The 15,568-nt window shown below is 36.9% G+C and overlaps 1 protein-coding gene across 3 annotated transcripts in view; it reads right to left on the bottom strand.

Annotated features, from left to right (window-relative positions):
* The window catches only part of PDE1C (phosphodiesterase 1C), a 435,454-nt gene that overhangs the window by 361,250 nt on the left and 58,636 nt on the right, over positions 1–15,568 (bottom strand). The gene's annotated exons all lie outside the window — the stretch shown is intronic.

Raw genomic sequence — 15,568 nt, 5'->3', positions numbered from 1 at the left:
TCCCTGATTGTTGTTAGGATTTTATGTTTGAGACCCCATATCTGGCAACTTGTTATGTTCGGGGGGCTGAAATTAAGTTTAGCACACGGGGAGAGGGATCCCTGTGTGTATTGCCCAAGGGGGCGGAGGCTGGTCCTCAAGCCTTGGATGACAAATGCCCCCCTATATGTCCTCAGCATCCACCAGGGTAACCTATGATCTTAAGTATAGTCTGGAGCACCAAACTAAGTAAGAGAAGGCAGGTAGTAGAATGGATCCACTGGTGCCATAAGCACAGAGATACGGAAAGATTGCCCCTTCTTCAGACTGTAAAATGCACTATTTACCCCCAAAAAGCTTTTTAGACACTGATCCCAGAAATCAAATAAAACAGTCTATTAGCAGGATTCAGGACATACTATACAAGAAACAACCAGATAAGCCAATATTATTCATGAGAGATAAATAATCTGTAGCATACAGTTTTACCAAGCAAGACCTATAACAATGACAAAAATATATAAGACCTGTTTAAAAAAATGATCCTGCACTTTGGTAGCTTTGCCATTTTGCCTGGGGTGCTAGAGGTGTAGTTCCCCCACTGTCCGGCATATTAAACAGTTTACATGTCTGTATTTCAGTTGAATGTTTATCTGTTTTCCTGGGTTTCAGGAAGTATGATAATGTAGATTTTATGTAATAAAAGTAATTATTTTTATTTTTTATATCCTAATGGGGATTTTTAAAACATAGAGAAATCAATTTAATACATGGAACTAATTAATTTGCTGAAAAACCTGTGTTGAAAAATTAGTCACGAAACTGAATGGTTGCTAAGTATACCACAGACCCCTGCTTCAGGTTTTTTAAACTAAAAAATGTTACAGCATGTAATGTGTTTTCATATAATAAAATGAGTTATACTGGAGAGCCAGTATTTTTTTTTGCACAGGTCATATTTGGCCTGTTACACTGGTAAATCTAGAACTGGTATCGATTTCTAGCTGTGGTAGAAAAGGACCCTTTAAAGAAGTTTTAGCTAATTATTCAATATAGGAGTATGAAGGATCCTGCTTTAGGAAATTTCAACTGTAAAGTTTATCCGTTCCCTCTGTTTGTGTTCTGTTACAAGCGTATGGTGGTGCGGATAATGTGTTGTGGAGGACTGCCTTTTTCTATCTCCTAGCCGAGTTGAAACATTGAAAAATGTAAAGTTGTTGAAGTCAACAGACACCTCTTCATTAAGAAGTGTTTCCTGCCCCTAATAGTGGCCTTAGAAACCCCACCAGGATATAAGGAAATGCAGGAAGTGAATGGGCAGAGATGAGAACATGTGCTCAGCCAGGGTAGGTGCCTGCATCCCTTCCAGAACACACTGACTGCGGTGTCTGTGTGTAGTGTAGTATTATATTATTACCCTCTGTATTACTGGGGTATATGTGATATCTGGGATCACTTTGGGAAATCCCTACTGTCAGTGTATCAGCTACATACACAAATATATATTTGCTCTGCCCTTTCAGTTATCTTTGCTGATCTGCACCCTCTGTCAAGTTACATCTAGCATAGGTTAGACATCCGATGGCCCAAAGGTAGCAGAGGTTCGGTTGCATTGGTAAATGAGTGTGATTGCTAGCATTGGAAAAAAATAAGAATATGTTTACATCCTGGATACAAGACATGTTCTCTCATTCACTCAGAAGTTTGTGAAAGGGTTTCTACAAATAAAGCAATTTTTTCCCACTAAAGTGGGGACCTCCCTTCCTTTACACACTGACACAATGTGAATACACAACAGAATAACCAGGTTTTTCAGTAGCAAGGTAAAACAGATTTTTCAGTCCCAGGACTGTATAGTGAAGTAACAGGAGCACATTGATCTTGATCTTGCAGTGAAGTTTAACTCTAGGTTTAAAAATACCAGCTAAAATATTATTATTTATTGCAATCTTATATTATACAGGAAAAGGAATCAAATAAAGCTATAGTGATTTTCTTGCCTACGGTGTTGTTTAATTTTTTTTGTCTTTGATTGCACTTGGCCAATTGCCTTATGTTTTCTCAAAAGGCATTATTACAGGCCAGAAATTTGTAAAAGAGTCCAAAAAAAGTATGTAAAACTATAAGCAAAAGGCACACTGTGACTGAGCAATACAAACAAACATACATACATACATACAACTATACCTCTGACATATACCACAACACTTTACAAAGATCAGCGGTGCACTCACATGAGTTTGAGTCATATGTCTAGCAATTTTGGTTTAAATGTCTTGATGCAATTCCTAGTGATGACATACGCACATACATACATCCAATTTTACATATAGATTTATATAGCTCTGACATATACCATAGTGCTGTACAATGAAACACTGAGCTAGACCCATCAGTCTCTGTACAGTGGAGCTGACACTCTGATGTCCACCCCACAGTCACACACTATTTTTATACGTTTATATACCTCTGACATATACCACAGTGCTGTACAAAGATCAGCTCTGTCATGTATAGCAAGTTTGGTTTAAATGTCTCTATGCATTTCCGAGTGATGGTGGAACATAGCAAGTTTGGTTGAAATGTCTCCATGCATTTCCGTGTGATGAAATACTCACATCTAAATAAAGCTCTGACATATACCACAGCGCTGTACAAAGATGGCTGGTACACTCACATGAGTGCATTGAAGCTGGTTTTATTTCTAAGGGGGATTTAAATACTACTTCTATTTACCTCACCATTATTTATGTTTTGGACAGACCCTGGTGTCCACCGCTTGTTTGAATAAGAAGCAGGCTGAAAGTACCGTGGCAGCTGTACTTTCAGTGGGTTGCAACTAGTAATGTATTATCTTTAATAGAGGGAAAAAACAAATAAGGCCACCGTGCATGAAATATGTCAAATTTCACTTTCAATGGTTTTCAGCACTATATATAAAATAGTAAAAATATGATTTCTACAAAAGACACTGACAATAAAGGATTAACACACTTTAGCAATTTAGTGTGCTGCGGTACATTGTAGTACACATTGAAGAATTCTATATGTATTAGCACATTGCAGTGCCATTCATTTTAAATGAATACCACTGAATACATTCATTTTGAATGGCACCCCAATGCATTAAAGCCAAGTTTAGTTTTGATAAACATATGTTTCAATGCCCTGTGGCAAATTACTATATGTTGTGAGGTGCTGTGTCAGAAGAAATGTTAATTCAATGTGACACAATCCACGTTAACACAATGCACAGGAATGGAGAAGTGTAAAGGGGCCCACACTCCTAATATTGCTCTCTCTCTCTCTCTCTCTCTCTCTCTCTCTCTCTCTCTCTATATATATATATATATATATATATATATATATATATATAAAATATATATTGTTCTATAGATCTTGCCTTGTTCTAGACTTGTTCTAAAGATCTTGCCTTTGGCAAGTCCCAATATTTTGTAAAAACAGTGTAAATATTAGTATTATCACTGTATTCACAAACAGATGAAGCAAAGATGTGATTGGATTTTCTACTCCACATGCCCAGTAATCAAATTGGAATTTAGTATGCCTGTTAGCAGCAGATTCAGTTAAACATCATCTATTCTAGAAAGATAATAAAAATTAGGAAGCTGGGTTCAGAAAATGTCTGTCTGGGCACAAATATGCAGAAGTAAAAAAAAAATGTTAAGTTTGCTACAAATTTAGTGGAAAGACAACACTTATATTTTTGCTCTAATAACCCCAAGAAGTATTGTTAACCCTGCCTGAGATTTCCTCTGATGCCTGCTATAGAAAACTCCTCTGATTTAGAATTCTGCTTTACCAAGTCATTTTATTTGTGTTTGGGTGTTGAGTCTTTTGGATATACAGATTTCTGTCATTGTGTTTTACTGGGCTTGGAAAAAAAAGGGGGGAAATGTTTTGAAAAATGTTTTAGGCTGGGTCTACACGGACGTTTCTAAAAACACATGTAAATGTTCCTACTGCATTTATATGCGTTTTTATGCACTTTTATTTGCGTTTTAAAGCTTGCCTTTAAAACACTGGAAAAGGTCTATGCCGTGTTTTTGACGCATTTACATTTTTAAGTGCTTAACGTGGGAAAAAACCCCACTGAAATCAATGGTAGCATTTACCCGTGTTTTCCTGCGTTTTGGGCGTTTTCCAGCGTTAAACCGGTGTTTTAATAATTTAAACATTGCAAGCAACGTTATAAATAAAGCTCATAAACGTGCCTCAAGGAAATGTAGATTAGGCCATTGGAATGCGTGGAAATTTCAAACATGGTCTTTTAAAGCTTTAGGTTAAACGCTGGGGAAAACGCCTTTTGTTTGTTGTTACCATCTTATTCTGGTGTTGCAGAGTTTGTGTTCTGCTTCATGATAGTTATCATTAAACAAATACTGGCCTGTGTGGGTATGCGTCTTGTAGACTTTAAGGGGTCCATTTATAAAGCAGTTAATCTGACATTCCCTGAAACATTGACTGGTGGAGAATTTTCCAGGTCTTTGTGTTTCTACGGCAGTAACGTGTTCCCCACCAGGAAATGTTTCAGAGAATATCAGATTCACTGTTTCATAAGTGGACCCCTAAGTAACTCACACTGTTCTTTGAAATGTAACAGTCTACAAAAAGAAAGTGTATTGTTATGTCCATTTTCACAGGCAGAACTGATGTTTTTATCCACTGGATTTAGATTCTCACTAAAAGCTTTTACCCAAATATCATCCATATATACCTGAACCAATAAATGAGTTCAAAGGAAGGTTAATTACAGTGAGGGGTACTGAAGATCCCACTGCACAGCAATGTTTCTCTCTCCATAAAGGTTATTCTTGTAATGGAACTAGATGATGTTAAGATGACAGAACAATAAAAATGCTAGAAATCTATTGGGAATTGGCTGTTGGGAATCATATCTAAAACTTTCTTGAAAGTGACAGCCCTAGATAGATCCTAGATATGTTATGAAATATTTTCAACATTACAGAATAAGTCTGTTTGCATGTGACTAACTACTATTCTTTACCATGGCATTATAAATCAAATAATAATCACATAAATAAATCATATACTGTAGATAAGAATAATCACAGATAGACTTTTCATACTTTTCTTAGTGTCTGCCTATCATAGTATGTGGCTTTCAGACTTCATGTCACTAAGAAGTTATGTTTGATATGTTGGGAAATGTAATGACAAGATATATACATAGGGCTACAGATCAATTGCTTTCATAAATGTCATCAGAATGTGAGATGGACTTTATAGTGTGCAGCATATATACACATGATAAGCAATCACAACTATTTTTTATATAATGCTGAATGTTTAAAATGTTGAATGTCCAGCATACTCATCTGTCACTGCCTTTTAAATCAAGAGGTTACACAGAAATGATTACAACTCAAAGGTCCTTCCAGTCTGTATAACATGAAAACATTTCCAATCATAGTAATTGCCTAATGAGGTCATGGACAAGAGAATAGGCAAGAACTAAGCAGTAATTGAAGAGATTAGGAAATGATTACAAGTCATACAACATACTTCTGTATTATTAATAATGCTCAGACAAACAGCTGAGACAACATGTAAGCCTGGATTTAATCTACTTCTGTTTACTAGAGGGTTTCTGTATACTAGAGTTTTCAAAATTAGAGGTCGTTTTATTATTTTGCAGGGTTCATGGTTTTGTGGTATGCAATTTACTATTTGGAAACATGTATTTAGGAAAAAAGATGTCATCTTAAAAAAAAAAAAAAAACAAGGCAAAGCAAAGTTGTATGAAATGCAATAGTTTAAAATCTTTGGTTAGGTCCCATACAAGTTGATAACAGATATAAAAAAAAAATTGCAACTAAATAAATAAAATACATTCAACTATAGGAATGGATATATCACAGCAAGAAATTATCACTAGGTAAGAGCATCCTTCACTTTATCCTGGTAGTAAGGAATGAATATCAGGGAAGGGAGAGGGATGCAAAAGTTAGGCTGGAAGGGCAGTAATGGAGGGGGAGGGGAATAGTGCTCTGTCCTGGCTGAAGGAAATGAATGCATTCTACCAGCATCTTGGGAAAATATATTTAATTACCCTCCATGGTCTAATATATATATTATTGGGAATTTTGAAAATCTGTCTAATTTATGTCTGATTTTTTTTTCTTAGTTATTAAAAAATACAGCTAGACATATAGTTATTTAAAGCAAACCTAAACTAAAATTTTTACTTTACATAAAATGGTAGACAATGTTCTGGTGCATGCGCAGAAGGTACTTTTTCTTTAATGGGGGGGATGCTGATCTCAGGCATGTGCATTGAAATCGGCACTCTTTTAGTTCCCATTTACCACAGACTACATCACACTATCTCGCGCCTGCGCAATGCAAAATCCGGTGACATAGGCAGAAGGTCGAAGAAAAGTAAAGAAAATGATGAGGCCTAGCGCTTCCTTCACATGGAAACAAAGACGGATAACCGGACGGAGCGGGACCCAATCCAGCCAACCTGCAGGGATCGAGGATCTGTGAAGGTATTTTTTTTTTTTAGTTTAGTTACATTTTAATTTACTTTAGAGAGATGGAGGAACAAAAGGGGAAGGGCCCGTTACCAAAAAGTGGGCACACATATTTTTTAGATTTTATGTGAAGATATGAAAAAAGTGCCATGCAAAGTAAGATACGTTTTTTCTCCTCCCTATTTTGACCTCCTTTTCTAATTTGAATATAGAATGTGGCATATAGGAACCTGAAGGTCGGCAGAGGAACAAATATGGCAGACAAGGATTAAGGAAGTGTACATAAAGCAAAGTCTTACGCAACAAAAGTAAAGATGTCCTGCTTCAATGAGCATTTTATATATCTAGACTCCTTTATAACTATTTTATTCCAAGTATTCCCTTCTTGGGGAACAACTGCAACAAGCCAGCAACAGGTCCTATTTAGTAATTTGAAAGCTGCAGCCCTTTAGCACTTTAGTGTCACTAACAGTCATAAACAGCCTGGTTTAAAAGAGCCTGACCAGCAGAGACAAAAAATAATCCACAGAAATGTAAATCCACCCCACTGTACTCATGAGGATCCCCAATGAAATCATCTTCAGTGCATGTTTTGTAAGAAGTTTATTTACCACAATTACATACTGGTTTCTCTTTGAATGAATATTGAAGAAACCAGCGTGCTCTTTAAGAAATCGTAGATGATAAATAGTTAAGAAACTGTTTTGACCATAATACAATTTTCAGACTCCACACACACAGTTCTAAAGCCACCATGTTACAGTAGATATAAAGTCATTTAACCTGAATGTATTTTCATTACCAAAGGTAAGAATTTGTGAATCATTGAACTCGATGAAAACTTTGTGTTATGTACAACAGGAAACAACTTTGTGATTGTCCATACAGGGGAGGTAATATATTCTTAGAATGCCTATTGTGGTACCATTTAGAAATTAGCCATTAGAGATTTATTATGCTGAATATTTCCTGGGGCACTTCATAGGCAATTCAAAGATTGTAATTGTGCCATTTACCATAAAGTTTACCATGTGCTTAACAATTACAGGTCTACTTTAAAGTTTCCCTTTATAAAGGCAACAAAACATATTTAATTTTGTATATAGTAGGGGGTGGTTACTCCAAAATGTGAGAGCTGCTTTTTTAGACAGTTTCCACTAGAAAAGTGTCTCTATTGAAGGATTTCCCCTCTATTCTTGTTCTGGTGACAACCCAACTTGTTGAATTGTCATGTACTGTGATTTCCAATAGCAATGGTTACCAGGACAAATACAAATATAATTTAGGTCTTGCTGAAGCATATGAATGATAAATATATATAATATTTATTATTATTATATATTACCTGATTCAAAAATTGGAAGAGAACTTAAACTTAAAGCTCAACTGAACTTTCAGTTTAATCCAGCTAAATTCTTTCCAGGAGCACAAAACAAATAGTGTGCAAAATTTTACAGCTAAATTTTATTTAGAAAGCAACCACTTGTTGAGTTGAGAATATTTCCTCCTACCAATATTCCATGGAGAAGAAACCTTGCTTTCTATGTGCAAGAAATGGTCCATTTGTAGAGGTCAGACATACCCTGGCCGCATTAGAACTGGATATCTCAAATTCAACCTTTTCAGTCCCGCGGACCCCTAATATTACCGTCTCCTGACCTCACATGTGCGGCCAGTGGGGTCCTTCTTCTGACCCTGCTCGGGGGCGCACTGGCCAAAGCTGCCGACCACCAAAATTTTATCAGGGACCACCGGTTGGCAACTGTTGCTCTAATTACCAGGGAAAATGCGCTTTTTTGATTGCAGAAAAATAGCAAACAAGCATTTCTGACTTCTGTAGAGATGACACTGCTTCCACACATGGTGTAGGGCTGTGTAAGGGGTATATTTATAAAGGGGTGAATCTGACATTCACTGAAACATTCCCTGGCGCAGAATTAGTTATTGTCATTGGAATAAACAGACCTGGAATATTCTCCACCAGGTAAGGTTTCAGGGCATGTCAGATTCACTGCTCCATTAATAGATCCAAAAAAACTGTCCAAACCTTTTGTTTTGGTGTATGTATTTAGACTATAAAAACTGAAAGTTCAGTTGGGGTTTTGTTCTTAAGTTGATTTAGTCATTTACATTTAAGACACAAAATACATATCCTGCTCTGGAGGTTGAGTGCCTATACCTGCTTGGATATTTTAATGCGAAACAGCACAAAGAAAGTGGTTCTCCACCTGCTACAAAAAAAACTTCAAACATAAAATCAGAAAAGACTGTAGGGACTAGGATCCTGCTGTTAGCACCATTCCCCAACTGAAAGGGTTGAGCATCTCTTTTAGTCTGAATTTCCTGATTTCCTAGCATTATTAATTGTGACATATTTAAATTATGAGCATCAGGTTATATAGGGAGTTTTTTTTTTCACACAGTGTAACAAGCTCTTTAATGCAATGCTATCAGCTTCACGGCATTTGGTTTCTTTTCCCTATGCATGTCATTAATTGGAAAACAAATATAATTTTGATACAGAGAGAATGTCACAGTTCACTTCATTTGAGATGTAGTGCCCTTTTTTTACACTCTTCAAATCCTCCGATAAAATCCAAAACCTCGTAAGTCTGTACACAGTTACACTAATTGGTGTCAGAGGAATACAGTGGTGTAGAAGCACATGGAAAAACATTGCAAAACACATTCATCACCTTCTTTGTGCTTGGTGGTTAATTAACCTTTATCTTTCAAAAAACAGTCACCATCAGCCATTGTTGATTGAAGTCAAATGTTTTAATACATATTTTGCAAACATAAAAGTTATTTAATTTAGTCAATGCCACTACATTTACCCAAAGGTCAGATATGATGAGCCAATGACTGTTTTTCAAGTGAGTAGACAAAGGATCTGCCAGTTAACACTGTTATTATGATAATGTCACATGGGTACCTTACAGAAAATTATTTAAAATCAAAAGCTATAGAATTATGTATTCATTTGACACTAATTATTTCAGGTACATTGCAGGGTTTACTCAAAAAGTAAAGCTCAATAAGGGATCAAAGTCCCCAACTGCCCAACTGGTGAAAATCGGATAAACAGATTTAATGCAGTATGGATTTGATTTAGGGGGATTGGTAAGTTGCCACCAGAAGATATTTTTTGGACTTAGTAAAACTCTTTTTTTTGGGGGGGGGGGGGGGGGGCAAGAATGCCAGAAAGCAAATGATGTTTGTCTTTGAAACAATGCTCATATCACATAATCAGGGATACATGCTTTGTGCTTTATTTTTTTCCACTTGTGCTCTGAAAAGTATAAATTAAATGGCTATGCAACCACATTTTTTTACATACAAAAATTATATGAACTAAAGGAGTAGAGAATGTTCACCTAGCCAAGGGAATCTCATACTTATCTTGGTAATGAAGTGAAAGTCTAAAGAAAGTAATTGGTTTCACTTAACAAAATAAGCATAATGAAGTAGCCCAAGCTTCTAAGCATAGTCATTTGACAGATAAGTATACCATGAATTAAAGGAGTGTGTTAACGCTAAATAGGATGCTTCGACTACTGGCCGAGGAACACAATGTCACCATGTTCCAATGTTCAATCTTAGATGGACACTGTATAGCTAGGCAACACCCCTAGAAGATTGACTTTTACCAGTCACTGGGAATGATCCAGACAGATGCCCACAATTAGTGTTGATGTTCGAATTCGGGTTGTCCCTATATTCGACCCGAATATGGCTGTTCGAATTCGGGTAGACCCGACCCGAATTTTGCTGCATTTTTTTTTAAATTATTTATTTCTTATCTGTTTTTTATTTTAAACTTGTTTTATTTTTTACAGGTTATCCGACAATGACATTATGAATCATAATGTCATTGTGGGATTCCTGGACCGTGGGAACTGTGCGGTCACAGNTAATTGGAAGNACGTGCCTTCAATTAGCTGTAACCGCAGGCAATAGGAGGGCAATAGAGGTTGAATAAAGATACTATCTCCATTCATACCTCTACTCCTCTGTGATTTACTGAGAAATAGGAAACCCTGATGACAGCTCAAGCATCATCAGGGTTTCCCTTTCCTCAGCCAATCACAGAGCAGTAGAGGTATGAATGGAGATAGTATCTCCATTCAACCTCTATTGCCCTCATATTGCCTCCAGGATCAGTGGAGCAGAGCTGTCAGCATAGTAACGCTCCGCTGTTTGCTCTGCTCCCTGAGTTGCTGAGGAAAGGGAAATCCTGATGATGACTTTGCTGTCATCAGGGTTTCCCTTTCCTCAGGGAGCAGAGCAATCAACGGAGCTTTTCTCAGCCAATCACAGAGCACTAGGGATGAATGGGCACAAGTCTCCCCATTCATCTCTAGTGCTGAATGGCTCAGAAATATAAAACTTCAGCCAGAGCACTAGGGGTGAATGGAGAGGCTTGTCCTCATTTAACCCCTAGAGCCCTGCAATCCCTCACTTTCAGGAGGATTTCCAGGTTCATTGCAACCCTGGAAATCATCCTGTCATTAAAAAAAAAAAAAAAAAAAAAAGTTAAATTACACAAACACACACATTAATAAAATAATTTTAAATTAAAGCCTTGTCCTATTTTTTACTTATATTTTAACCCTTTCAGGGAATGAGTAAGGGGATTTATGTACCCCTGTACTCATTCCCCAGGGTGGGGCGGTGGAGATCTGGGAGTCTCCTTATTAAAGGGGGCTTCCAGATTCCAAAGTCCTGCTAAAAATGTTTATAAAAGCCCCCATTGTTTTCAATGCAAGCTTTCATAAAAGCTTAAAAACGCTTGAAAAAGCCTCCATTGAGTTCAATGGAAGCACTTTCCCGCGTTTATCCAGCATTTTAATTTTTTAAATGTTGCAAGCAACGTTTAAGATAACGCTCAAAAACGTGCCTGAAGGAAACGTCCTGGTGTAGATTAGCCCATGGGAATGCAGTCCGTGTAGACTAAAGCTGCATACACACGTCCAATAATTATCGTTAGAAACGACTGATGAACAACCGATTGGCCAAAAAAAAGGGACCAAGGACACCGACGAACGAGGATTGTCGTTGGAAATGAACGACCGCCACGGTGGATCTGATTGGCCGACGATCTTTCACTATCTATCGTGTACGGTCGTTCAGTGATAGTGCATGTTTCTGCGGTACACTTTCTCTTTTACATGTCCCTCCCTGCATCGTTCAAACGATTGTATCTAGTGTGTGTACACTGTTGGTGGACTATATATGAACGATCATATTGTTACAGCATGTACAGAATTGTGCACAATATGATTGTTCAAGTATAATCGTGCATAATCATTGATCGATTGTAATCGTTCATGTTCTAACAATAGTTATTGGAAGTGTGTACCTAGCTTTAGCCTAAAATAGATTTGACATGTGCTCTTTAATCTTCATGTGAAGTACAGGAGTATGTAATAGTGTTATGTATCTTTTTATAATGTATCTTTTTATGTATCTTTTTACAATGTATCTTTTTATGTATCCTTTTACAATGTATCTTTTTACATCTGTTTGGAGGCTGTAGAAGCTCTACACAGTGCTGAAAAAAACCCAAATTTTTCCTCCCATTGACTTTAATGGTGTTCGAATTCGATGTTCGACCACCCGAATTTTTTTGCTATATTCGAGTGAATAGCTGCCGAATCGAATAGTGAGCTATTCGACCAACACTATCCACAATGGACCTTCAGTTTGGACAACCACCTTAACTTTCAGCAGCATTTACTAAGGTAGATACCCAGATGATGAGGACAAACACAGCAACGACAAATGGCTTACTATCCTTTATCTGGAGTCTAAGACATGTGTCTCTTCTACAAAGAAAGACACATTGGATGCTTTGACCACTACCTGTAAATTTAAAGTATGAATCTGGCCAAAAGGAGGCTAGACAGTCTTGATGACAAATAGCAGCCACTAAAATGGTTGACTTTGTGATGATGAGCTTAGACACAACCATGAAAAACGACCAGCCAGAATTTTTTTTCTGGGAGAACTCAGAACGATTTACTATTTCGTACAATGTTTGTGCCACTCTTAACACAAGTTATCAGCAGTCTATTGCTCTACAGCTCAGGAAGTACTTAGTCTGATCCTCCTTCTCAATCTACCTGAAGATGAAATTGCTCTAGAGCAGGGGTGCCCATATTTTTTGGCACCTGTTGGGCACCCCTGCTCTAGAGAGTCCATGCATGCACACATAATTGACACTGGAAGGTAATGGAAAAAAAAGCAAGTTATCTCATACATAAACTGACATATCTGACAAATCTAGAGACATGAAATATGCACGGGAGAGGAGAATTGTCCTTCTGTGGACCCAGCTAAATCTTTGCACTGGTAGAACATCATACCCACACAACTGTAACACTATAAGTGCACAAAACCAGTGAACTTACCTGTTGGATAAACCTTACATACCTTATTGTATATACTGTTATTGATCATCCCTTTATCTTATATTGAGCATCCTATTTGGCGAGAAAACTACATTCTGCCAAGAAGCAGGTAAAGAATTAAACTCTGCGTTTCTACTATGACTAACCCTTATATTCATCAACTTTAGGATTCTTAGATTGTGGAAGTTTGGTGTTACAATGCTAGTACCAACTAAGCATGACACACTTTCATACATCAAAATAAAGAAAATGCCTTTTAAACAAACAGCTGTATGAGCCAAGAAATACTGTCCAATTCTATTTTACAGCAAGTATGGTATTGAAGTTAACTGCTGCTCTGCATATATAGGAACCAATCTAGATGAAAAGTGCAAGCTCTACATTTGTCACTTTTCTCCTTCAATACCTGATGAGTCACTCAAGAACTGGCATGTTTAGATCAAGTGTTGGAACAACTGATTTGTATATATTTATAACAGGTCAATGAGTCAATAAATCAGAAATAAACTCTAACAATAAAGAAGTCATTAGGTCTTTCATTGCAGAAGGGACAGGTGATGTCCCTTCTAAAATAAAATAACCTTAGCTGTCTTAAATACACTCACCTGTTCCTCAGTTCCAATCTTTGACTATCTTGAATAGCAATGTGTGAATTTATGTAATTCTCGTGTGCAAACGCTTTCAGTCCTGGCATATCTCCCCATCATAAAAAGAAAGATTGCAAACCATCAGGTAAGTTTTATTGCAGAAGATACATCACCTTCCCTTCCACAATAAAAATCCTGCCTGTTCGCAAGTTTTTATTGCATAATTATAGTTCGGTTTTAAGTAGCGATGAGGATTTTTGCCCTGGCACATGCACACGCACTTTCAAAACAAGCCAACAGTGGCAATTCTCATACCTGACCTGACATGTTTCATTTAAATTGTAAACATCTCAGAAGAAAATCTTCTATACAAAACTCTATGTATAAGTGGTTTTGAATTGCTAAAGTGGCAGCTTTTTTCATTCCAGAGAATAAAACAGAAGCATGCTTTGTTAACTATTGCTTTCATGAACAATTGTTTGATCTTGTAAAATAAGTTGCAAAAATTTATCTAACTCAAAAGTAGTGCTATTCAGGACATCGATATAAAGAAAACTAAAGGAGTAAATCAAAGTTTATTTTAATGTGCATCCAGCTATAATGAGTTTAGATATAAGATAGATTTATAAAATATACATTGTTTTATCAATATAAACATTGTATACATTTAGCATAAAATATTTAAAAATATAACATGTAATAGTATTTTACTTTTTCTTAAGCAGCTTACTGGGTCTGGTATTACAGGAGGATGGTTGTGCAAGATTTGCTAATTGGCACCATACTGCACAGACAACCTGAAGTAGCCAGTTACACTTTACCAATGCTGGGAAAAGTGAGAGTGTCTCTGTATGCTCCCCTCCCAAACCTAGGGGAAGAAGTTGCATTTTATGTGATAGGACATGGACATGGAGCAATTGGATGGTAGCACTCTCTGTAGTAAGGAGGACATATGCTTTCCATAATTCTAAGGGACTGTCACCTGTAGTGACCAAGGAATGAAAACTGGCAAATATAAGTGGGTCAGGGAGGACCCTTTGAGGAGACACTGTCATATGCATATTCTTTAAAGTACAATCTTTAAAAGTTGCACACTACACTAGAATCCAGATAAAACAGTCTATCCTTGCTTGCGCTGTGTATATCCAGAGGCAATACAACTGGAGGCTGAAGAAAACAGGTAATTCCAATGCCCTCTTCAGTATTCCATTCCTACTCTACACCTCTCCTACTGCTGGCACTTCAGTAACAATAACACAAACCTGTTGGATGTGACCTGACTGCTGATGGGATCTGCTTGTAAGTTCAATTTTATCTAACTTATCCAGTCATTGTTACTCATATTCTTTTATTGTTGTGCATGTCCTGTCCAACTTACCAATCTGCTTGGCACATACCATACAGTCCAACAAGGGACCATGTAAACCTAATGCTTTAGTTCACAGTGTTCACTAAAAACTTATATTTCTGATGTCCTTTATTTGTTCTTATTCTGACTATGTATTATCCACATACCTAAACCAAAGACTTCAAGGCTCTCTTGTTCACCCCCTGCATATACAAGTTAGCTATAATAAATTATACTGGTGACCCCATAGATCAGCCATGTTTCTTTCTGCAGGACATATTCTTGTACTTGAAACAGATGGTGCCGAAACAAAGGTCCAGCAATGAACATATTCAGTTCTGTTCAACTGTCAAGAGTTTATTTTTGTTTTGGATATTACTTAGTATATGGACATCCTTTCTAGTTGTAAACAGTCTATTAACTATTTTTATTTAGTGTGTTGACATCACTAAGAGGAGTGGTCAATTTAGAATAGTAATTTGATGTCTCTATGACCTTCAGATATGTAAATAAAAGAACTAACACCTATACAGACATCTAGAACATCGGACAGCTAGAATAGGGTTTTAATCTGCTTTTTCAATTCTGATGAGTATCAGGATTTGGAGTTCCTTAACTTTCACACCTTCTTTCTTACACTTGGACATTCAACATCTGCCTTTTCATATTTCATGGTGATTGGATTAAGGTGTCAGCCCTACCAAGTGTGAATATTGAGTATTT

Source organism: Pyxicephalus adspersus, chromosome 5 (assembly GCF_032062135.1).
Source record: "Pyxicephalus adspersus chromosome 5, UCB_Pads_2.0, whole genome shotgun sequence".
NCBI lineage: Eukaryota > Metazoa > Chordata > Amphibia > Anura > Pyxicephalidae > Pyxicephalus > Pyxicephalus adspersus.
The sequence above is the reverse complement of the archived record's forward strand: the minus strand, read 5'-3'. Positions and strand labels throughout refer to the sequence as shown.